Raw genomic sequence first — 22,359 nt, 5'->3', positions numbered from 1 at the left:
GATGGACAGAGGGAGGGGCCAGAGGAGATGGGCAGTGAGAGGTGGTAGGTGGTGATGGACGAAGAGAAGTGGAGGAGGAATTGAGTTTTGCGGAGGAGAATGGAGTAGGAGCAGATGGAGAGAGAGGGAGCGAGCAGATGGACAGAGAGATGGGGAGGAGGAGATGGACAGAAAAATGGACAGGAGAAGATGGTCAGAGAGGGGGAGAAGTGGTGAAGGAGAGAGGGTGAAGTAGAAGATGGACAGATAGAGGGGAAGGAGGAGATGGAATAATAGAACATTGGAATAAGTACATACCCGAGCAATGGTGGGTACTCAGCTAGTGTGTATATAATGTAGTGCCATCCTTGTGTACTGTAATGAAAGAGTAGAGAGAGGGTGAAAGCTGACGCCAGCGTATAGCCTACTCATCTCGAACAGCACCAAGGTGGCCAGCAAGCTTAACGTCTCAAGCCGACGGTCGGATCACTGTCAACAGATTCACTCGTCAAAACTCTATGAGTCATCGTGGAGAGGTTTGGAATTTTATTCAGGACATTGGCGCAATGTTTGGTGATCAGGAGTTAAACCCCACTACCTCTACTTCCATTACCTTTTTCCATCACGAAGATTTGAATTGGCTACATCCGAGTCAAGATTCTCTGCGTCGGCGTGCGTCTGAGATTTATGGAAGAGAATTTTGTGTCATGAGAATGGAATCGCCATAGTATTTCTTAGCTGAAGTTTTTTTTGATGAGACACCCTACCTGTATGCACACAACATTGGGAGAAAGGTACACATTAACCCAACTACTTTTCAAATGATTGTTTCAGCTTCACTGAAAACATAAGTAAGAATATGTGGAGATGAAAGAACACTAGGCGCCTCGAACGACCTCGAGGAAGCTTCCAGTTTAACGTACACATATAACGAATAGATCACGATCGACAGCATCTAAAGCTCGAAAAACATGAGATACGAACGAATGGACGATCATATATCATCGCTCTTGTGTGCTGCTGTAATTTTGCCAGTTGGTAATAGGAATACAGAAGAGTCTGGATGGGTGTTTGCTAGTTTAGATGTCTGTAAACTACAGAGCAGCGGTCCAACAATACGATCACTCTCCGTTCTTCAATTTTGCTATTATCTTTGCTTCTACTTGGATATGAAGTCTCTTTCATTTAAGTTTCATTTTTTATTATTGTGTATTTATCAAGTATTCTTTTTTAGTAGTTTATTATTTATTTTAAATTAATGTTATGCTACGAAGGTATTTGAAGCCTGTTTTGGAATCAAAGGATATTAATTACTGAAAAGTTACCAATAAATGAAAATAAATGAATTTCATTCGATCGTCTTATTGGTAGTTGTGTGATACCGACTTATATTCACAATGTCACTCCATAAGACATTACAAAAGTGTGAAATTCAGCGTAGGACTTTGACTCACTGTCTTACAATCAGGAACTGAAGGTTCCAACCTTTCCTCATCTTTCCGGTGAAATTCTCATAATTAAAATTTAAGGTACCAGTTGGATATGACCAAGACACATCTGAGTTTATCGTCACTGTACAATAATGATATTCTGGTTGAAGTACATAATGTTTAAGTACAAAATCGAAATATTATCCGCTCAGTCTATCTGCAAGAAGGATACAATTTCGAACAGCGGTAGTTCATTTTAGTTGCGGGTTGAAATGCAGAATAACGAATGAAAAGTGGGATACGGAGATAGAAGAAAATGTACGTGATTTGATAGGTTATAGTTATACACACTGTAACAGGAGTTAGTACGATAAGTAACACTACAGAGACAGCAAAGGTCAGACAAAACTTAGAGATTAACTGCTTAAAAGATGTCTGAAGTTACTATAGAGGTTTTCAGTTTAAGAATAAACGAAAGCAAGTCAAAAGCTCATAGTTGTATGAGGAATGAAAATAGTGAACATCAGTGCCACTGTATATGGAGCTATGAAATACAAGGAGTTTTACATTTTGTTTTTAGTATTGTAAAGGCACAAAATTTACTGATGGTATCTGCGAAGGTGTTTCAAAAAGAAGGTAGGCATAACGCTCAAGTCACACTTAAGGTGTTCCATACATAACTTAATGATTTTAGACTAAATTAGGAGATTTTCAGCATGATACTTTTTAAGAGTAAGGAGAGAAGATATTCTAACCGACATTTCTTCCTCTTGCAAATGGAGCTATTACATTTGGTAGCTGATTATTGGAATTAGTAGTTCTCAAAACTGAACTCGTACAGTAAGACTCTATAGAAGGAACCTAGAATTTAAACATGCGTGAGGGCAGTGAAATGTAATTCAGAAAGTGAAAAGGCAACTAGGTTCATAGTTTGAGAAACATCAACATTGTATGTGTGGACACATTCCGGCGACAAGAAAAGAGACTTTAACACCATAGCTCTATAAATCAGAAATGCTGTGAAAACATGGGACTTCACTACTTCCAAGTCACCAAGTTACGCCATACTAAAGTTAGAGTTGGTTCTGCTGTTGGCCGATCATTTTAAATAGCACTACCTCAATTATATTATGTTTAAAATACGTACATTGTGTTTTTTTATCAGCTTTAAGTTGCTCCGAAATATCCACAAACTCAGGGCCAGTTTCGACTTTATTCCTGATCATGTGGGCCAGATGTATTAATTTAATTAGATAATTGTAATTAATAATTCTGATTTAATGTAAGAAATAATGAATTACGAGATTTGTGATTCAACATCTTTCATTTTTAAAAATGCTAATGGTACGACACATTTTCATCACAACTGGTTTTAAATTATTAAAATGCCGTTACCCTTTATATTTTCAAGACACTTTATTTTGATTAGATTTCACGGATACTGAAACACTGTAGGTAATACAACTCAGAATTCTTTCAAGAATTTAAATACCCATATAATCCAGTTTATAAAGTATCATACCGTTGGACTGAGAAGTTCTACGCCTCGTGGGGTGATGATGTAAAATCAATATTAAGGAAGGCAGATGTAAGATGCTCACGAAGGGTTCTGGGTAAAGTCAGTGCAGCTATAAAGGACATCGAATAGAAGACTGTAAAGTACTGTTGCAGTGTTTGGGATCCATACCAAGCAGGCGTGACTACAGAATTCGACCACATTCAGAGACATGCTGCTAGGATCGTAACAGGCCGGTATAGCCCACACTAAAGTGTAACAGACACGCTCGTGGAGCTTAGTGAGAAGTTATGGAGGAAATTCGACGCAGTTCTCGCGAAACACTGAGATTGTGCGAACACTTTGCTGCCACCATCGTATATCTTGCACAGTGATCACGAGACTAAGATAAGAAATACACTCTAAGACAAAAAAAAAAAGACGCAACACAAAGGAATTATCTGAATGGGACGGATATTAGTAAGTGTGACGTACATGTACAGAAAAAAAATGATTACAGTTCCAGAGAAATTAGACGATTTATCCAAGAGAACGGGCTTCACAAATTGAGCAAGTCAGTAACGCATTGGTCCACCTTTGGCCCTTATGCAAGCACTTATTCAGCTTGGCATTGACTGATAGTGTTATTGGATGTCCTTATGAGGGATATTGTGCCACATTCTGTCAGTTGCCGTGTTAGGCCTCAAAATCCCGAGCTAGTAGAAGGATCCTGCCCATAATGCTCAAAACATTCTCAACTGGTGAGAGACCCTGCGAACTTGCTGATCAGCTAGGGTTTGACTAGCAGGATGACAATCAGTAGAAACTCTCGTCTTGTACGGGTGTGCATTATCTTGCTGAAATGTAAGCAAATGATGGCTTTCCATGTAGGGCAACAAAACTGGGCGTAAAATGTCGTCGACGTACCGCTGTGATGTAAGGGTGCCGCAGATGACAACGAAACGGATTGTACTATGAAAAGAAATGGCATTCCTGACCGTCACCCCTGATCGTTAGGTCGCATGGCGGCGACAATGAGGTTGGTATCCCACCACTGTCCGGGGAGGAGTGGGTGGATCTCCAGAAACGTCTTCGTTCTGGAATCTAATTAACTGAAGTAGAGTTGTCTTCAGTGACGTTCCCGCTTCGAGTTGAGGCCTGATGAACAGCGAAGACGTGACTGGACACGCCCCAGACAGCAGTGGCATACTAACTCGACAACCAGGAGTAGTGGTCTGGGATGTCATTTCTTTTCATAGCAGGACCCCTTTGGTTGCCGTCCGCGGCACCCTTACTGATCAACGGTACGTCGACGATATTCTACGCCCAGTTTTGTTGCCCTTCATGGCAAGTCATCATGGGCTTACACTTCAGCGAGACAATGCAAACCCTTACACGGCGAGAGTTTCTATTGCTTGTCTTCGTGCTAGCCAAACTCTAGCTTGGCCAGCAAGGTCGCAGGATCTCTCAACAGCTGAGATAATTTCAGCATTATGGGTAGGTCTCGCGATTTTGACGGTCTAACACGGTAAATGGACAGAGGTTGGTACGGTATCCCTCAGAAAGACATCCAGCAACTCCATCAATCAATGCCAAGCCGAATAAGTGCTTGCATATGAGGCACAGGTGGACCACCGCGTTATTGACTTGCTTAAAGTATGAATCTCTTTCTCTTGAATAAATCACCCAAGTTTTATGAAATTGTAATCATTTGTTTGTTTGTACATGCACATCAAATTTACAGATTTCCGTGCAATTCGGGTAATTTCTTCGTACTGCGTTTTCTTCTTTTTTTGTCTTATAGTGTATTAGGGGATAAACAGTGGCATATAGATAAACATTTCTCCCTTTCTAAATACGCAAACAGGACAGGAAGTCGATAATATTGATAAGATGTACGCTCCAGCACGCACTCAACAGTAGCTTGCAGAGTATATAGGAGCCGTTGAGGACCAAAGCGGCCTAAGTCAAAAAATTTTAGCTTTTGTGGTGTACCACTCAGTTCACTCACAATGAACGGAAATTTGTTATGGAGAAGTGGTACAGCGATAACTACCAGTGGAGCCAGTTGAGGGCTCCAAATGTATTCTTACTCTCACGCCAGAGTGAAGTGCGTTCACGAAAATAGCGGTATAAGCCAAACTTCAAAGGCCACGCGGTCTTGTTGCTCTATGTCATTTTGCGTCTTTATCTACGCTCTGAAATAAAAAAGGCATTGTAACAGTGCTTGTAAGTTTGTACTCCGTGTCGAAGTCTAGAGTAAAGCCTACAGGAATCAAACAGTGATGTCTCCCAGTAAATACATAAAGCATAAAACTCATCCCTCTCATCAATGCTGTGCGACCTGCCACCGAGGCAAAAAGGAAAGACACGATGACACTTCTCCTGTACACTCCTCTTTAACCAACTGATAACTGCGAGTTCGGCTCAGGAATCTGGCCCTGGACACGCTGATTCTTTGACAGTGTAAGATGATGTGGACGATGAAATCGAGTAAACAGACATCCTCCATGATAAAGCCTCTTGAAATATCACCATGACAAGAATTGCATTTTAAGAAATTTCGATTTTTAGAAACGACAATTATTTTATAATCCGTAGACGAACGGACAAATAAACTATAGACAGACTCAGTTGGTAGCATTCTAGTATTTGGCAACAATGATGAAGTTATTTTAGCCCAATTTCTGAGAGAAAAGTGTATAATGAGAGCAATAGTGCAGACTCACAGTTACTGTATCACGTTATGTTTATGTTTTATAAATAAACTGCAAGTATGGAGATTGGAAGACAGCATATTCCTTCTCAGGTATTCAACTTCACCAAAACGTTTATAAGAAGGGTGGTAAAACTCTTGATTAGACTACTGTACCTTTCACTATGAGTAATTTCTGAGAAGAAAAGTGGTACTCCAACTTTCAGGGACTATAAAAAAGAATTTAAAGTACAAATAACTAAAATGACTGTAGTAAACGTGATTATAATATTTAATTTGTACATTTCATCAAATGAACCACAAATTGTTGTAAAGCATGTCTACATCTACATTTACATTAAACAAAACTCAAAGCCTTTCACTTCTCAAAATTGGGAAAAACTGAGTTGTACCAATTTGGCTCTCAGCGGCTCATATGTAGGTATAGATGAACGCGTTTTGTAGCGGGGGTCACTAACGCACGCCTGTGTGATGGCGCTCGGCTCGAAGAGAATCCAGATGGGATCCTGGTGGTGGGTGAAATTTTCACTTGCAGTATTTGGCCGGAAGAGAGGTAGTGGTGGTGTAAAGTTCCTGATCATCAGTCTTTGCGCCAATGTCCTGCATTAAAATACAAATCTCTTCTCAGTGTCTTATGAAGTGACGGTATGTGACTCTATTAGTGGTAACCTGTCCGTCGGCTGGGGTCGTTAAAATCGGCGGTAGGTGCCGGGGCACTGACTTCACCCTCTCCCTTCCCTTTATCCACAACAACATAAACCTATCACTACACTGCGCAAGCAATCGTCATAGTCATCCACACTACACAGGTACACACTAGACACTTCATAACAGGTCAGAGGTAGGGAATGGCAAACCAACTCTAACGGGCGATGCAGGGTTCCTGCATCTGCTCTCCCTGCGCTCATACGACGAGTATACTTTGACATGTAGACGGCACCAGATACATGGTGAGAGAAATTTCATATGTATCTAGTAGAAAGAGAAATGAGTTAAGAGACTGAGTACATCCGCTGAATTAAGAGACATATAGTAGACTGAGATTACGAGTCGGCTAAGAATACCACAAGACGTTGCCCATACAAGTTCTATATAAGAAGTAGAGTATCAGAGACTTACCCGCTGTGTAAAGTTTGACCTAATATATACATAAATGCAAGCACATCCTCATGTTTTTACTATCGAAACAATATATAAAGTGTCGTTAAATATTCAAATATTCTTTTGCACAGAGGGAGCTGCCAGCACGTTACTGATGAAAACATTAATGTTATGGGAAACGTTAGCCATGTGAAGATAGGCATAAATACCCGGATCCGGTTACGGCACTGAAATAAAGTATTTTAAAAGTATCTGTGGCTGATTGTGTTATTCACCAACAGTTTCGGTGGAGCTCGGGAGCGTAACTTACAGCAAAGTACAATGTTGGAATTATTCATACGCTTGATGTGGTGTAGTGTTACATTATGAAACAAAGTGTGTTTAGTGTGTGTAGTGTGTGCCATGACTCGGTATGAGAAATTCATGAACAGTGGAGCACTAGCCTTTTACGCTATTAAAAACTTCTTTGCACAACTGTATTGTGTACTAGGGACAAACCGAATGAGGTAGTACTGATATAAACAGACTAAACTTGTATTAGGAAATGTGGAGGCTCCAATGTTCATCCGACTACCATAATGTAGGTTTCTCATGGTTTCCCTAAACAACTTCAGGCAAATGCTGGAATGGTTCCTATCATGAGGCCGCAGTCAAACTACACACATACGAATGTAAGAGCTTTTATACATGAATTACGTTATTTTTATTGTTCTTAAATTCTCATACGAAGTCATATCTAGTATCCTTCTAATACTACAAAGTCTATTGTAAGTTGTTGCAAATGGATTCCGAAAACAGCCTTGCCGTAACGTGATCCATTACTGACCGAACCACTTCGTCGGGCACGATTGCGATAGACACTGGAGCATCATAACTGAACAATGAAAACACATTAACACATCGGATGAATCACGATTCCTATTACGTCACGTCAATGCTTCTTTCAGGATACACTTGAACCAGACGTGTACCGTGCGTATGCAGGAGATATCTGTTCGGTACAATGAATTCTATGCACTACCTTAGTATTAATACTCACCGAACTGATATGACTACTACTAGAAATATCAGTCTTCTGCAGTGAATAGTTGATCTCACAAGAACATTATTTTGTTGCAGTGGTTTTAGAAGCATGATAGTGAATTTCATTTGATATCTTGGTTTCCAAACTAGCCGGTTATCAATTCTTTAGAACACATGTCAACTGGCAGCGAACACAAACTCATATTTCACAAGGGGCAGCTGTTACCGTCTACCTCCAGTAACATACGCAGATGATAAAAGTTGCTGCACAAGGGAGAACTTTTGGGGGATGGAAGAAGAACTAACAACAGGTCTCATGACACTATGTGACTATTATGACTGTAGCTACCTGAAGCCAAACCCTACAGAGACACAAGCGTGTGTCTTTCCGTTACGGAAGAGAGAGGCCAGGAAGAAGCTGAGCATATCCTGGAGACGTCAACAACTAATACACTGCGACACTTCAAAATGTCTGGACCGTTCCCTCACCTTCAAAGACCACTGCACAGATACAACAATGAAATTCTGTGCTAGAAACAATATTATTCGAGAACTCACAAGCAACAAATGGGGAGAACATCCAGATGTCCTCCGCACATCTGCCCTTCTGTCTGCTTCTCCGCTGCAGAACATGCAGCACCTGTAAGAGAACTCCAGCCCTGCCAAACAGATAAATATTGCTCTAAATGAAACAGGATGCATTGTGACAGGCTGCCTGGGGGCCAACCCGGTTAACAACATCTACTATTTCTTGGGTGTAGCACCTCCAGAATTCCGAAGGAGAACTGCAGCTGAAATTGAAAGAAAGAAGCAGGAGATAGACACAAGGCATCTCCTGTTTGGATATAATCGTCAGTCACAAAGACTGAAATCGAGAAAAAGTTTCCTGTAGACAAGTCAACCAATTCCGACACTACCTTCAATGCGTAGAATACAACTCTGGCGTAGAACATCATCAGAGGGATCTTGGGATGACCCCAAAGAATAACTTGCTGCAAGTCCCCTGTTCCTATACAAGACATGGAAAGTCCTCAATAGATTGAGAACTCGAGTATCTCGGTGTAATGTGAACATGAAAAAAGGGGGTTACATCCAGAGGATGAGCTATGTGAGTGGTGTGAACCTCAAGGCCACCAGCTTCCGGGCTCCACGTGTGTATGATATTCAACAATATACGTATTATTATATGCCATGTCCTGGACACGTTTAAATATATAAATAAACATAGCAAGAAATTTTAGAATGCACATCGTATGAATTTCAGCTTTCTTGTCAAAGACTGAGCAACACGAAAACAGGAATGTAGGAGAACAGGGGTCTTAACGTCTCGCACTGACATCAGTACCTAAACTTCGCAAATCAATGTAAATTATCTGTCAGAATATACCATGTAATGTGTCCTCTCGAACTGTTCATGGGTTGAGTATGGGAACAATTACTGACGATTAGATGATGATATTTTTCAGCAAGATGTTAAGCTTCTATCTTAAAGTGCCTGCCATTCCACGTTTTGCAGCATTTTTTGTGCTCACCCAGCAATATAAAAAGGCTTCTCCTTTGGTGGTTTCCGTCTTTATGTAACCGAGTGTGATGGCGCAGCGGTAGGACACTGGATTCTGATTCGGGAGGGTGGCGGTTCATATACCTGCCTGACCGTCCTGCTTTAGGATTTTTGTGATTTGCCTTGTCGTTGAAGGTGAAGGCCGGGATGTTTCCTTTGAAAGCCATCCCTCGCCAGTCCGAAACTGTGCTGTGTCTCTGATGAACTAACCGCCGATGGCTAGTTAAATTATTATATTCCTACCGTCCTTCCTTCGTCTTTGTATAAGGTCGATGTTCTCTCTTTGACCAGTCTGATATGGACGGTGCGCACTTGAACAAAATACCGGCATAGATCGTGAAATAGCATTATAAGCACTTCTCTCATGGATTACCTGCATTTTCTCAGAATCCTACCTATGAAATGGGGCTTGCCATCTATTACACCTACAGATGGGTGTCTCCTTTACACTTTATATCTTCATATATTATTGGTTATTTGTACTACACGACTGTTGGTAGTTGTTATTCATTACTCGTGTTGTTCAAAATGGTTCAAATGGCTCTGAGCACTATGGGACTCAACTTCTGAGGTCATTAGTCCCCTAGAAGTTAGAACTAGTTAAACCTAACTAACCTAAGGACATCACAAACATCCATGCCCGAGGCAGGATTCGAACCTGCGACCGTAGCGGTCCTGCGGTTCCAGACTGCAGCCCCTTTAACCCCACGGCCACTTCGGCCGGCTACTCGTGTAGTGAAAGGCTATATAAATCCACTTTTTGTTAATTGAACCACTTTACATTCGTCTAAACTTAGAGCTAGATGACAGTTTTTGAATTAGGCTCATACACACTACCGTAAAAAAATTTAACACCATCAAGGACAAGATCATTTTCTTGGCAGGTAGTTCATCATTGTAGGAGTACATAATAAACAATTTAGACCAAATGAAACAACATGTCACAGTAAAGCTTCCCCAAACAGTCGTATCGGTACACTGTGCACCCCTCTCTGGTGCCAAAGCAGACGTGTATTCTCACGCACAAACGATTATAAAGGTGAAACTTCCTGGCAGATTAAAACTGTGTGCCCGACCGAGACTCGAACTCGGAAACATCCCCCAGGCTGTGGCTAAGCCATGTCTCCGCAATATCCTTTCTTTCAGGAGTGCTAGTTCTGCAAGGTTCGCAGGAGAGCTTCTGTAAAGTTTGGAAGGTAGGAGACGAGGTACTGGCAGAAGTAAAGCTGTGAGTACCGGACGTGAGTCGTGCTTCGGTAGCTCAGATGGTAGAGCACATGCCCGCGAAAGGCAAAGGTCCCGAGTTCGGGTCTCGGTCGGGCACACAGTTTTAATCTGCCAGGAAGTTTCATATCAGCGCACACTCCGCTGCAGAGTGAAAATCTCATTCTGATTATAAAGGTGTCGAATGGCATTCTGCGAGAGGTTGTCGCCTGCCGCTGTGGCCGAGCGGTTCTAGGCGCTTCAGTCCGGAGCGTTGCTGCTACGGTCGCAGGTTCGAATCATGCCTCGGGCATGGATGTGTGTGACGTCCTTACGTTAGTTAGGTTTACGTAATTCTAAGTCTAGGGGACTGATGACCTCAGATGTTAAGTCTCATAGTGCTTAGAGCCATTTGAACCATTTTGAGAGGTTGTCCCAAACATCTTGCGACTTTTCTTGCAATTTTTCATCGGTTCCTGCGAGCCTTGGAGAACCAGTAAGTTTATTGTTTCATCATGTCCCATACGTGTTCAATCGGTGAGAGATCTGGTGATGTTATTGACCAGGGCAGTCGTTGTACGCCGCGAAGAGTTCGTTGAGTCGCAGTAGCCGTATGTAGTCGTGCACTGTCCTGCTGACAAAGCACATCGAGTTGCTGTCGAAGAAATGACATTAGCTAGGGGTTTACAACCTGTGCAATGTAGTGGGTGCTGCTTACTCTATCCTTCAAAAACACCAGATGTTATCACACCATGAAGTCTGGGATGATGCCCGTATATCGTGAGCGAATGCATTCTGGAATAGGCAGCACACCACTCGCTTACAGACAAAACTTAATCTCATCACTGAAGACAACAGAGCGCCATTCCACACTCTAGTCACCTCTTTTACGACACCAGAGTAGCCAAGACTGTTGGTAGACTAGCCAGAGGCTAGCAAGCAGACGGTTCCCAATGGCCCCTGGTTACACAGTAGGTGCTACCTGAGCCCGGATTTCGCTCCTGGATGATGTTCGGTAGGCACCGCTGCTTGCATAATGCGTCGATCTTGTCTTGCGTCTGTACTACGCGGACGTCCATAACCTCATCGACAGGTGTGCGAATATTACACAGACCACTGTTGAAAGCAACAAAGCACCACTGACACATTGTGTCCAACATGTGCAGAAATCCGCCGATGCGTCCATCCAGCTTCCCGCAGGCCCATGATGCGTCTCCGTTCAAATGGCTGAAGCTGTTTAACAGGAGTATGTACACGTCGGTGAGGCATGATTGTACTCTAGAATGAATATTGCAAACAGTGTTCACCTCTAAGTTCAGCAGAGTTATTGCCTGCAGAATCAAAACAGAAAGATCGCCCGTGACCGCGACACACGAATCACTGACACTAAACCCCCTCAGCATGCGCATATTGTACCTGTGAACGCAGTCCTTGAGAGTGTGGTATTTTTTTCCGGCGGTATCTATTGCCAAGATGTAAACGCATACTAATACAATTTTTATCGGTTAATAGCGCGTTACTTATGAAAAGAACGAATTTTCCACTGCAGTAAAGGTTTGTAATCTCTCACTCTTCGCTGAATCATATCCGAAATTATGTCAGTGACTCCCAATGACTAAATTCTCTAGATCATTCGCTGTATTCTTCCTGTCATTGATTGTTCTCAATATATGCAAAATACCCGATAAGTACCTTGTGTGAGCCGATTCTCCTTAACAGACGTCGATGTTGTACCGAATTTAAAGCATTTCCAAAATCTAGGAACATCGAGTCCTTCTCTTTGTTTTTATTTATGGCTTTCAGAATGTCGTGTATGCAGAGTTCTAGGTCGAAATCCATATGGTTGTGATCCATAAGATAATTCTGTTCTGTATAGAAAATCCTATTTTATTTCAGAAATGTTATATACTGCTGCTACAGATCGATGTGGGTTTCGTAGTTCTGTTCTTCAGTTTTACTTCTCCCTTCCTTTATTGATGGATAGTTGCGAATTATGTGCCCCATATCAATCGCTGTGAACAGCACTATGCTAAAGGAATTGGTGGTTAACAATTTTTAGGAGTGGAGCTAATTAGCTGTGTTTCGATAGATAGAGGCAAAGTTCTCTGAATGAATGGTATTGTTTCTACATCTCCAACATTTATAACCCACGCATACATACCCTAAAAATAGTTGCGGAGCCAACACATCATCATTCACTCTGCATTTGTAATCGTATGTCACTCACGTTTGGCTTTAAATTTACAAGTCTTACGCTGCTTCGATAATTTGCTCGTGATGTGTAGGTTCCACTGATCACATCAGGAAAACCTTCCAAATGAAATTAAAGAAGTTATTAAAGTTTTGATAATGCACAGAACTTAAATACTTTACGTGTTTGATAACTCTTAGGATAAAGGGAAGTTTATGTATAATGTGACCTTTACATCACGGTTGCTACAGACAGAGTGCAGGCTCTGTTGCGCAATCATGGGGAAAGAACTGACCATGGTATTGCCAGAGGCATCATACCAGAATATGCCTTAGGTGATTGTGGGAGATGAAGAAAACGTAGATTGCGCCAGTCAGATGAGATCTGCGCTCCTTTTCTCTTTATAAGGATCCAGAACCTTGACAACTGAGCCGTCTTGCTTCGTCTTTGCTATGTAAGAAGCATGCAGAACATTACTGCTGAGTTCTACCGCTGATATTGTCGCAGAACACTCTGAGCAGCACCGTAGTGTAGTGGTTATGATACTAAACAGTTGCATGTAGGGTCATGAGTTCAAAATTCACCTGGAGGTTCGAGTACATTCTAGAACTATCCACAAATAACAAGAATCATTGTACTGGAATGTTCTGTAGCTGTATATATACTGCATGTGTTCTGGAATGAGGCAGTTCGCTCCGCGCTCTTGTATATGCAAGTGCTGAATAAACATTCTTTAAGTGAAGTTAGTGTTCGTCATTCATCTAATTATACTTTCTTCTACGTGACAATATTCTGGTGGAGACGCTGGGTATTGGAACTTGTGATGGCGTACATTATCGACGACACAGTGGCTTGCATCAGACCACGACAGAGCAGCCGTTTACGTGGCGAGAACCCGAGTTCGAGCCATATTCAACAGATTGCAATCTACCGGGGACAGAAGAAGAGGACGTTTTGATGACAGCAACTGTGTGCCACCACATGAGACATCCTTGCGGGTTCTCTGGTGACGACGGTCAAGATCCAAACAAGTGGCTGAACGTATATGAGCCTATAGCCAAATTTAACAAATGGGATGACACCGTGTGTTTGGCTAACGTATTTTTCTACTTGGAGGGCACTGCCAAGCAATGGTATGAGAACAACGATTAGAAGTTCACAAGCTGGGAAGTATTCCAGGAAGAGCTGCGCAAGTATTTCGGCGACACACAAGGACAGAGTGCAAGGTTGAAGATAAATTAAAGAGCAGGGCACAGCGTCCAGGAGAAACTACAGCATCCTACATTCAAGACGTCTTGTAACTGTGTAAAATAGAGGGTCCTAGAATGAAGGAGGAAGATAAGGTTGCACATCTTATGAAGGGTGTTGCTGAGGACATGTATCAGGCCCTACTCCTGAAGGAGGTTTCGACAGCAGACGACTTCATAAAATGGTGCTAGTATATCGAGACAATGCATCAAAAAAGAATTACACGCAAGAAGTTTGAACGGCTTCCAAAATTCGTGCGGATGTCTTTGATGGAGGAAGCAACTGATTTCACAAGTGTTCTTCGTCAGATAGTGAGAGAGGAAGTTCAGAAGGAACTTGGATTGCACGGCGAGCAAAAAACCGAGACGCTTCAAGAGGTCATAAGGGAGGAAGTGGAAAAGATATTGAACCCATCGCTCGTACTTCATTTCCCTTTAAAACGGTGAGAAAGTCGAGACCTAGGAGGAGTTACGTTCCTTCAATGCCGCATGAGGAACCTGTTTGGGCGCCAAGGAAGACCGACGTCTGGAGGACCCAGGATAACAAACAAATGGTTCAAATGGCTCTGAGCACTATGGGACTTAACAGCTATGGTCATCAGTCCCCTAGAACTTAGAACTACTTAAACCTAACTAACCTAAGGACATCACACAACACCCAGTCATCACGAGGCAGAGAAAATCCCTGACCCCGCCGGGAATCGAACCCGGGAACCCGGGCGTGGGAAGCGAGAACGCTACCGCACGACCACGAGATGCGGACCCCAGGATAACCAACCAGTATGTTTCCACTGCGGATGACCGGGAAATGTAGTGCTCTATTGTCGAGAAAGGCGGCGGATATTTGATGAAGCCCGTGCCAGAAAACAGCAGACCGATCTTAACCGACACCAACTCCGGGACGACGAAGATGAACAAGAAGATGTGGGTGCAGGTCGACGTAGGTCACCATCGCCGCAAGCTAGCCGCTGGAGAGGACGCTCCCCAACACGCCGATCAAGGTCTCCATCGCCGTTTAGAAGCTCCAGCCGATCACCTAGCCGCCGCAACCTGGAAAACTAAAGGGTGCGACCTTCCTTGGAGGTGAGGCCGCCGAAGAGGAAAATCCTCCGCCGTCCATCGCTACAAAAATTATAGGAAACTACATCGATATCCTCATGGATGGCCGACCAGCCCAAGCTCTTGTGGACTATGGAGCATCATATTCAGTCTTTTCGGAGAAGTATCGTCGCCAGTTGCAGAAAACCGTATTCGTCGACAGCAAAACATCTGTGCTGAAGGTGGCTAATGGGAAATATGTAAAACGTACAGGAAGATGTACCACTCGTGTGGGTATAAGTGGCCATACACAGCCCTTAGAATTCATCGTCTTACAAGAGTGTAGTCATGACGTCATTCTCGGACGGGACTTTTTAAAAGCTTCTCAGGCAATTGTAGGTTGTGGTCGCTCGAAGATTGTACTAGACGAGATGAGATACTGTGGACAGGAAGATGTTCATCCGAGTGTGTGGAGATTATGTGTGCTGGATGAAGTGATCATTCCTGCAGTCAGCGCTAGGAAGGTAACTGTCACATATCATGCCATACATCAACCCATGGATCTTGTAGTGGAATGTAAGAGAAGCATACCACTGAAGAACAACTTGGTCATCCCAGCTTCTGTCGTCTCGTTTAAAAACGGATTCGGTGAATTGTGATAGTTAACTGTCGGCGAGGACCTCAGATCCTTTCAAGACGCATGTGCGTAGAAAACGCTGAGCCGTTAACTGAAGAACAGCTGAGCGTCATAGAAATCTCCCACGCCGAGTCTATGGGCGAAATTAGCGCTACCACTGCGACACAAGATCTTCTAGCTCGACTATCACCAGATCCCACTAAGGAACAACAGAAGAAGCTACTTGCCATTCTGCAAGAGTTCTCTGAATGCTTCAATCCACAGGTGAAGAGAAAATTAGACAAATCGACGGTGAAGCACCGGATTAGCACTGGAGACCATCAACCAATAAGCCAAAGATCATACCGTGTGTCAGCAATGGAACGTCGAATAATTCGCGACGAGGTAGAGAAAATGATGAAGAATGACATCATTCAGCTTTCGCAGAGCCCATGGTCGTCACCAGTGGTTCTCGTCAGGAAGAAGGATGGCAGTTGGCGCTTTTGTGTTGATTACAGGAAGCTTAATAAGATAACTAAAAAGGACATTTACCCTCTTCCACGGATTGATGATACACTAGATTGTAAGGGGGCTAAGTTTTTCGCAATCATGGGCATGTACTCGGGATACTGGCAAATCTGAATAGATGAGGCTTATCGTGAAAAAACTGCATCCATCACCCCTGACGGCCTGTATGAGTTTTAGGTAATGCCGTTTGGTTTGTGTAATGCACCAGCAACCTTTGAAGGGATGATGGATAATCTGCTACGTCACCTGAAGTGGACGATGTGTCTTTGTTATTTAGATGACATTATAGTGTTCTCAGAGACATTTGATGAACATATAAAGAGACTAAGGGCCGTTATTAAGTGTCTCCAACAAGGCGGACTGAAACTTAATCCAAGAAAGTGTCTCTTTGGAGCAAAAGAAATCAAAACACTTGGACACCTTGTGTCAAACGAAGGTGTGCGGCCAGACCGAGAAAAGGTGAGATCTATAACGGAATTCCCCATTCCTAAAAGTATTAGAGATGTGAGAAGCTTCATCGGATTATGTTCTTATTGCCGTCGTTTTATCGAAGACTTTTGTATCAAAGCCAAGCCACTCCAAGAGTTGTTAAAAGCTGATGCTAAATTTATCTGGGGTGATTTTCAACAAGATTCTTTCGATGTGCTGCGAAATGCTCTGACGACTGGCCCTGTACTTGGTCTGTATGATGAGAGAGAACCCACAGAACTATACACAGATGCCAGTGGGTATGGGATCGGTGCTATTCTGGTGCAAATTTCGGATGGAAAAGAGAAGGTTGTACCATATGTTTCTAGGACACTTACAAAAGCCGAGAGAAACTACTCAACTACAGTAAGAGAATGTCTTGCTGTGATCTGGGTCATGTGCAAATTTCGACAGTATCTCTGTAGAAGGCCATTCACAGTTGTTACAGACCATTATTCACATTGTTGGCTGACAGGTCTTAAGAATCCAACAGGACGACTCTCCAGGTGGTCACTACGTCTTCAAGAGTGTGACATTACCATAGTTTACAAAGTGGAAGAAAACACCAAGATGCCGACTGTCTCTCAAGAAACCCTGTGAAAGACCGGCAAGACTTTGATGCATATAGTCACCGTCTCGCTGCACTCCAGGATCTCTCTGCTGGGCAGAAGAAGGGCGCCAAGATATCTCAAATTATGCTTGCCTTAAATCGGTTAGAGGATGTGAAAGGACAATTTAAGGTAGTTAATGGATTACTTTACAAGAAACACTTTGATCCGTTTCGAAATAGGTGGCTACCAGTGATTCCTAAACACATGCGCCTAGATGCCCTACCGAAGTTCCATCACACACCTGAGGCCGGACATTTAGGATACATTACTCATCACATGACGACTGCCTACCATCCGCAAACTAACGGGCTTACTGAACGCCTCAATAAGACCTTGGCCGACATGCTATCCATGTTCGTCAATGTTGAGCAGAGCAACTGGGATGAGGTGCTACCTTTCGTGACGTTTGCCTATAACACTGCCAAACAAGACACCACAGAATTTACTCCATTTTTCCTGGTGCGTGGGCATGAGGCAACTACGACGACGAACACTGTGTTTCCATTACATCCTGATGGCGTGGATGACGACTACATCGGCCAGGTGTTAACCAGAGCTGAGGAAGCTCGGCAGTCAGCTCGACTCCGCACGCTGCAGGCTCAAGAAAACGATCGGCGAAGGTATGACGCGAGCCACCGCCCTGTTGTCTACCAGCCTGGTGACCTCGTCTGGATCTTCACTCTTGTTTGGAAGGTTGGTCTCTCTGAGAAGCTCCTCATGCGCTATTTTGGATCCTATAAGGTTGTAAAACAGTTGTCTGATGGTACTTATGAAGTTGAAGATTTCGACCCCGACGCAAGACGACGAAAGATCAGAGATACGATCCACGTCCTTCGAATGAAGCCATACAAGGATCCTGCCACGCAGGGTAAATTCGAAACTCCAGTGACAGGCAACGAGCGGAAAGGTGACGAAGAACGTAGCGGCAAAAGAAGTTCTAAGAAGATGACTACCAAGGCGAGCATCAGTCATCGGGAGTCGGAGTATGCAGGACCGACACGGTACCCGCTTAAGGAAGGAGCAGTTTCGCAGAAGAAGCTGAGTAGCACCGTAGTGTGATGGTTAAGATACTAAGCTGTTGCATGGAGGATCGTGAGTTCAAAACTCACATGGGCTATACAACTTCAGTTTCTATATTCGGTTCGAGTACCTTCTAGAAGTATCCACAAATAACCAGCATCATTGTACTGGAATGTTCTGTAGCTGTATATATACTTCATGTGTTCTGGCTGGAGGCAGTTCGCTCCGCGCTCTTGTATGTGAAAGTGCCGAATAAACCTTCGTTAAGTGAAGTTAGTGTTCGTCGTTCACCTAATTACACCTTCTTCTACGTGACAATATAGAGGTTGAGCGTTTACTGCTTCTGAGATACTGGTCGTATGTACGTATCTCATGATAAATAAAATAAAGCAAACAATCGCTATTTATTGCCTTAGATTATTGGTTTAACTGAGCTACTGAACTAAACAATGACTTAATATAGGTGCGATGTCAGTTCCTCGTCCAGTGGTTTACACTCAATTAAATTTTGTACTTCAGTGGAACGATCAATTACTTATGTAAACTGGTGCACTGGAGTTGCATGCGACTTGGAAACGCACGTTATTGGACATATTTCTCGCATGTTTTCAGAAAGAACAATGGACTGTCAACTGAATTAGAGATTGTTGCTGTCGCCAGGCTAAAAGAAAAAGTAACACATTTCCAGTGTTATTGCTATGTCGTCAGATTTTGAACTGGTAGTCAGTGTGAAAGTCGAGCTCGGAGGGGGAAAATGCAAAAATCAGCGTACTTGATCGCTCTCGTAGTGGAGAGGACGAGATTCCATGTCCAGGAGGTTGCAATGATGGATCAAATTCCACTGGCCATTGCGAACTGAAAACTGGAAACATCCGTCTACAGCAATATGACTGTAGTAGATGCCCGGAAGTATGTAATGGTTCCTTTTCTGCCCTACGAAGAGAAAGGAGGTTCAAATCTGCGTCTGACGTGGCTTCAACTCAGAGAAATCTGTCGACAAAATGAGGTTCCTCTAACTTAACGGCAGGAAGAAGGTCGCTATCTCATTTAGAAGCATGCTACTATCAAACTGTGGATAAATATGAACCACATTAAGCTGTCACGGGCAAGAGAAGCACTTTATGGTGATCTTCAACGTAAGGTAGACTGAACTCGCCAGTAGCGCTTTGCCATATCCGTTTACGTAACTTGACTTCAGCTACAAGTTGTTAAAGACCAGACCACACTTTGAAACTTTTTTTGATCTAATACTGCCTCGCGATCTGCTGATGATCAGTCCGAAGGCTGATTCTCCAATCAGCAAACACTGTGATGCCAGTTCACTTTGTAATGTTCTTGCATTTACATGGATGTATAGGATAATTACTCAGTGAAGATATTTAAAAATCTGTAGCCTCGTTTTTCTTTATTGGCCTCCAAGTGTGTTACATTAGACGCGAATAAGAATTTGTCGCGTGTAAGTACGTCCTTTATTGTGCAACTTGTACGTAACATTAATTTTAGTTGTTAATGAAACCTTTTTAAAGAGAGGTAAATACTGTACAGGTATCTGAGACGAACAGCTACCCTCTCCGCCACTGAAGGCATAAAATTGACTTGTCATTCCACTCATGTGTAAGTTGAACTAGATTACAAAAGTCGCAAATTTTAATAGCATAATAGAGTTTCTAAGATTATCTCTGCAAACATTTAATATAGCACTGCCAATCAGTAGGGACGCTTAACGTCTGTTTTCTTAATGGTTGCCCGCAGTTATAAACAATAAATTTAATTTACGGACGAAGTATATTTGGTACTATGAGAGGAAAAGTAAGTACCTCTGAAAGCTGTGTGTAAAATTTCCAGTGTGACAGTTTTTATAAGCGTATGCCCTATTTTCGGTCAACAGCTTAAAAATTAACTGAAAGCTGTTGAGTAATTGCACAGGTTAAATTACTGAAAAAATTATCATAATCGCTAAGCGATCACATGCACTGGAGACGGCAATGCCTTAGTAAATTGCCCACACATTTATCGATCTGGTGCCTCCATCCTTAAATATCCGCTTTCCTACTTGCCCTCCCAATGCGAACGAGATCTGGGAAGCGGTGCATGGATTTTATGACTCTTACTTCCATCATGGATCTGGTATCCTGCTTTTCAGACATCGTTGGGCCACAACTAGTCCGCTGAAGCCACGTGCCTCTCACGATGTTTATAATCCAATGTCTCTTTCACCCTCCCCTCCTTTCCACACCGCACGTTTCCTTGTTTGGCCCTTTTCTTTACTGATCTTTACCTAAAGTTAAACAGAAGCAAGTAATCTCCTGCTAACCCTCTCCTCGGAACAATAAATTGGATTTGACGACATTATAATATTACAGATACTTGTCTTATTTCTGTGCGACTTAACAGGAAAATTCTCACAACCAGAATTACGGCAGTTCTTTCGGTATTCATCTAATTTATAATTTAATGTCATTTTAGTTTCCTTCAACAAGAGCAGCAAGGTTCACAACAGCTGTTAATTGTACTACCTTGAGAAAGATGGGAGTTACTCGAAAATTTAAACCAGTACATTAATACATACATTAATAAGTGTGAAAGATTTCCTGAAACAGTGGTATCTTCCTATGTGTTGCTACGAAAAGCTTAACTCTGAAATGTGCAAATCATTAGCCCCGGAAATACTTACTGTCAGCTCAGAAAGGTCTTTACAGAGTACTTCCTTTGCTTCGAAGGGCTAGTTCATTTCCAAGAGCGAATTTCTCCCTTGTTAAACACGAACCGTGAGACTTACATAATTGAATTCACAAGCAGCTAGAATTTTCCAATTTTCCTATATACAGGGACCTATCAGTAACTAATCTTTATCACTGAAATGGTACGGATAGATAATATAATTCTGGCAGAAACAGCAACCTGTCACGATTAATTCTCTTGATACGGTAATATTCTACAATCAGATTTCCAAGAGTGCGGATTCGTTGTCAGATTACGACATATACTGGAATTTGCATCGTAAAGAAAAAGCAGCAAATAATCTGCAGATTTGCATCACTCATGATGAGCTGTTTCATCAAATTAAAGTTTGCTAGCGGAAAAAAGTATTTGAAGAGAATATATTTCCACTGGTTGTTTTTTCTTCAAGACGTGCCCCATGTTTATACTGCAATCGTAGTGTTCATTAGCATCATGAAGAACAAGCTCAATTTACGTGGTGAACATTTCGGTTTTCACACTAAAATTTCACTAGCGTCGAACTTCATTAATACAGCAGCCGAGTCATGTGTTCTGTTAATACTTATTGAGTAATAAATATTATCAAAAGACTTCTTGTAGATTTTGTTTACAATATGTTCAAAATAATATATCTAGTCACAGTTATCGCTAAAGTAATTGAGTTATATTTAGATATAACACTCTAGATGCCCGCCAATTGTTTCGGGGCCGAAACAATACTTGTGTAAAAGTACAAGCAGTGTACAACAAGTAGCTGGTAGTAAGGGGTATTGTTTCTCTTCCACCACGAGATAAATTCTGTAGGATATAATAATCTTCTTCCAAACTTTCTGAGGCAGCTTTGAGATCACATGCAACGAACGTGGAAAGTTTGTATACACTTTACATATACACTCATATTTTCATAATTTCTTTTTAATCAATGAACGCCGTATTAAAATAGCCAAGATAACCAAGAACCTTAGCTAAACAAGAACTAGATGTTCGCTCTAGAGCGGAGGGCATGCTGTACTGCGACTTCCCGACAGAATGTGACGAGCTATAGGTTCAGTTTCGAGCCCAAGGGCGACACTCAATTTTAATCATCCAAAAATTTAATTATTTGTAGCCCGTTGTAAGAGGGCATAGCTTCAGATTTATGGATGAGGATTAATACATGGGGTCTACTAGGGTTTACGAAATAAAACTTCATTAGTCCTTCTGGTCACCAAAATACGTTTACGAGAATGTCTAGAGACCTGTTAGAGTGATTTGACCTACATTTTAAGTGTAAAAGAAACAAAGCGTGCGTAATTCCGAACAAAAAATTCTTAATTGTTTTTCTGTTTACTGTAAATTAGTTTTTGTTATAATGGACTGTAAGAAAACTTAGTGGGTTGGGGAGCGTATGTACTGAATAAGAACAACAACA

General features: G+C 42.3%; 1 protein-coding gene across 1 annotated transcript in view; it reads right to left on the bottom strand.

Annotated features, from left to right (window-relative positions):
* Window positions 1-22,359, bottom strand: part of LOC126248203 (uncharacterized) — a 988,540-nt gene that overhangs the window by 623,209 nt on the left and 342,972 nt on the right. The window lies entirely within an intron of this gene.

The sequence above is a fragment of the Schistocerca nitens genome, chromosome 3, assembly GCF_023898315.1.
Source record: "Schistocerca nitens isolate TAMUIC-IGC-003100 chromosome 3, iqSchNite1.1, whole genome shotgun sequence".
Classification (NCBI taxonomy): Eukaryota; Metazoa; Arthropoda; class Insecta; order Orthoptera; family Acrididae; genus Schistocerca; species Schistocerca nitens.
This window is presented reverse-complemented; position numbering and strand designations above follow the sequence as displayed.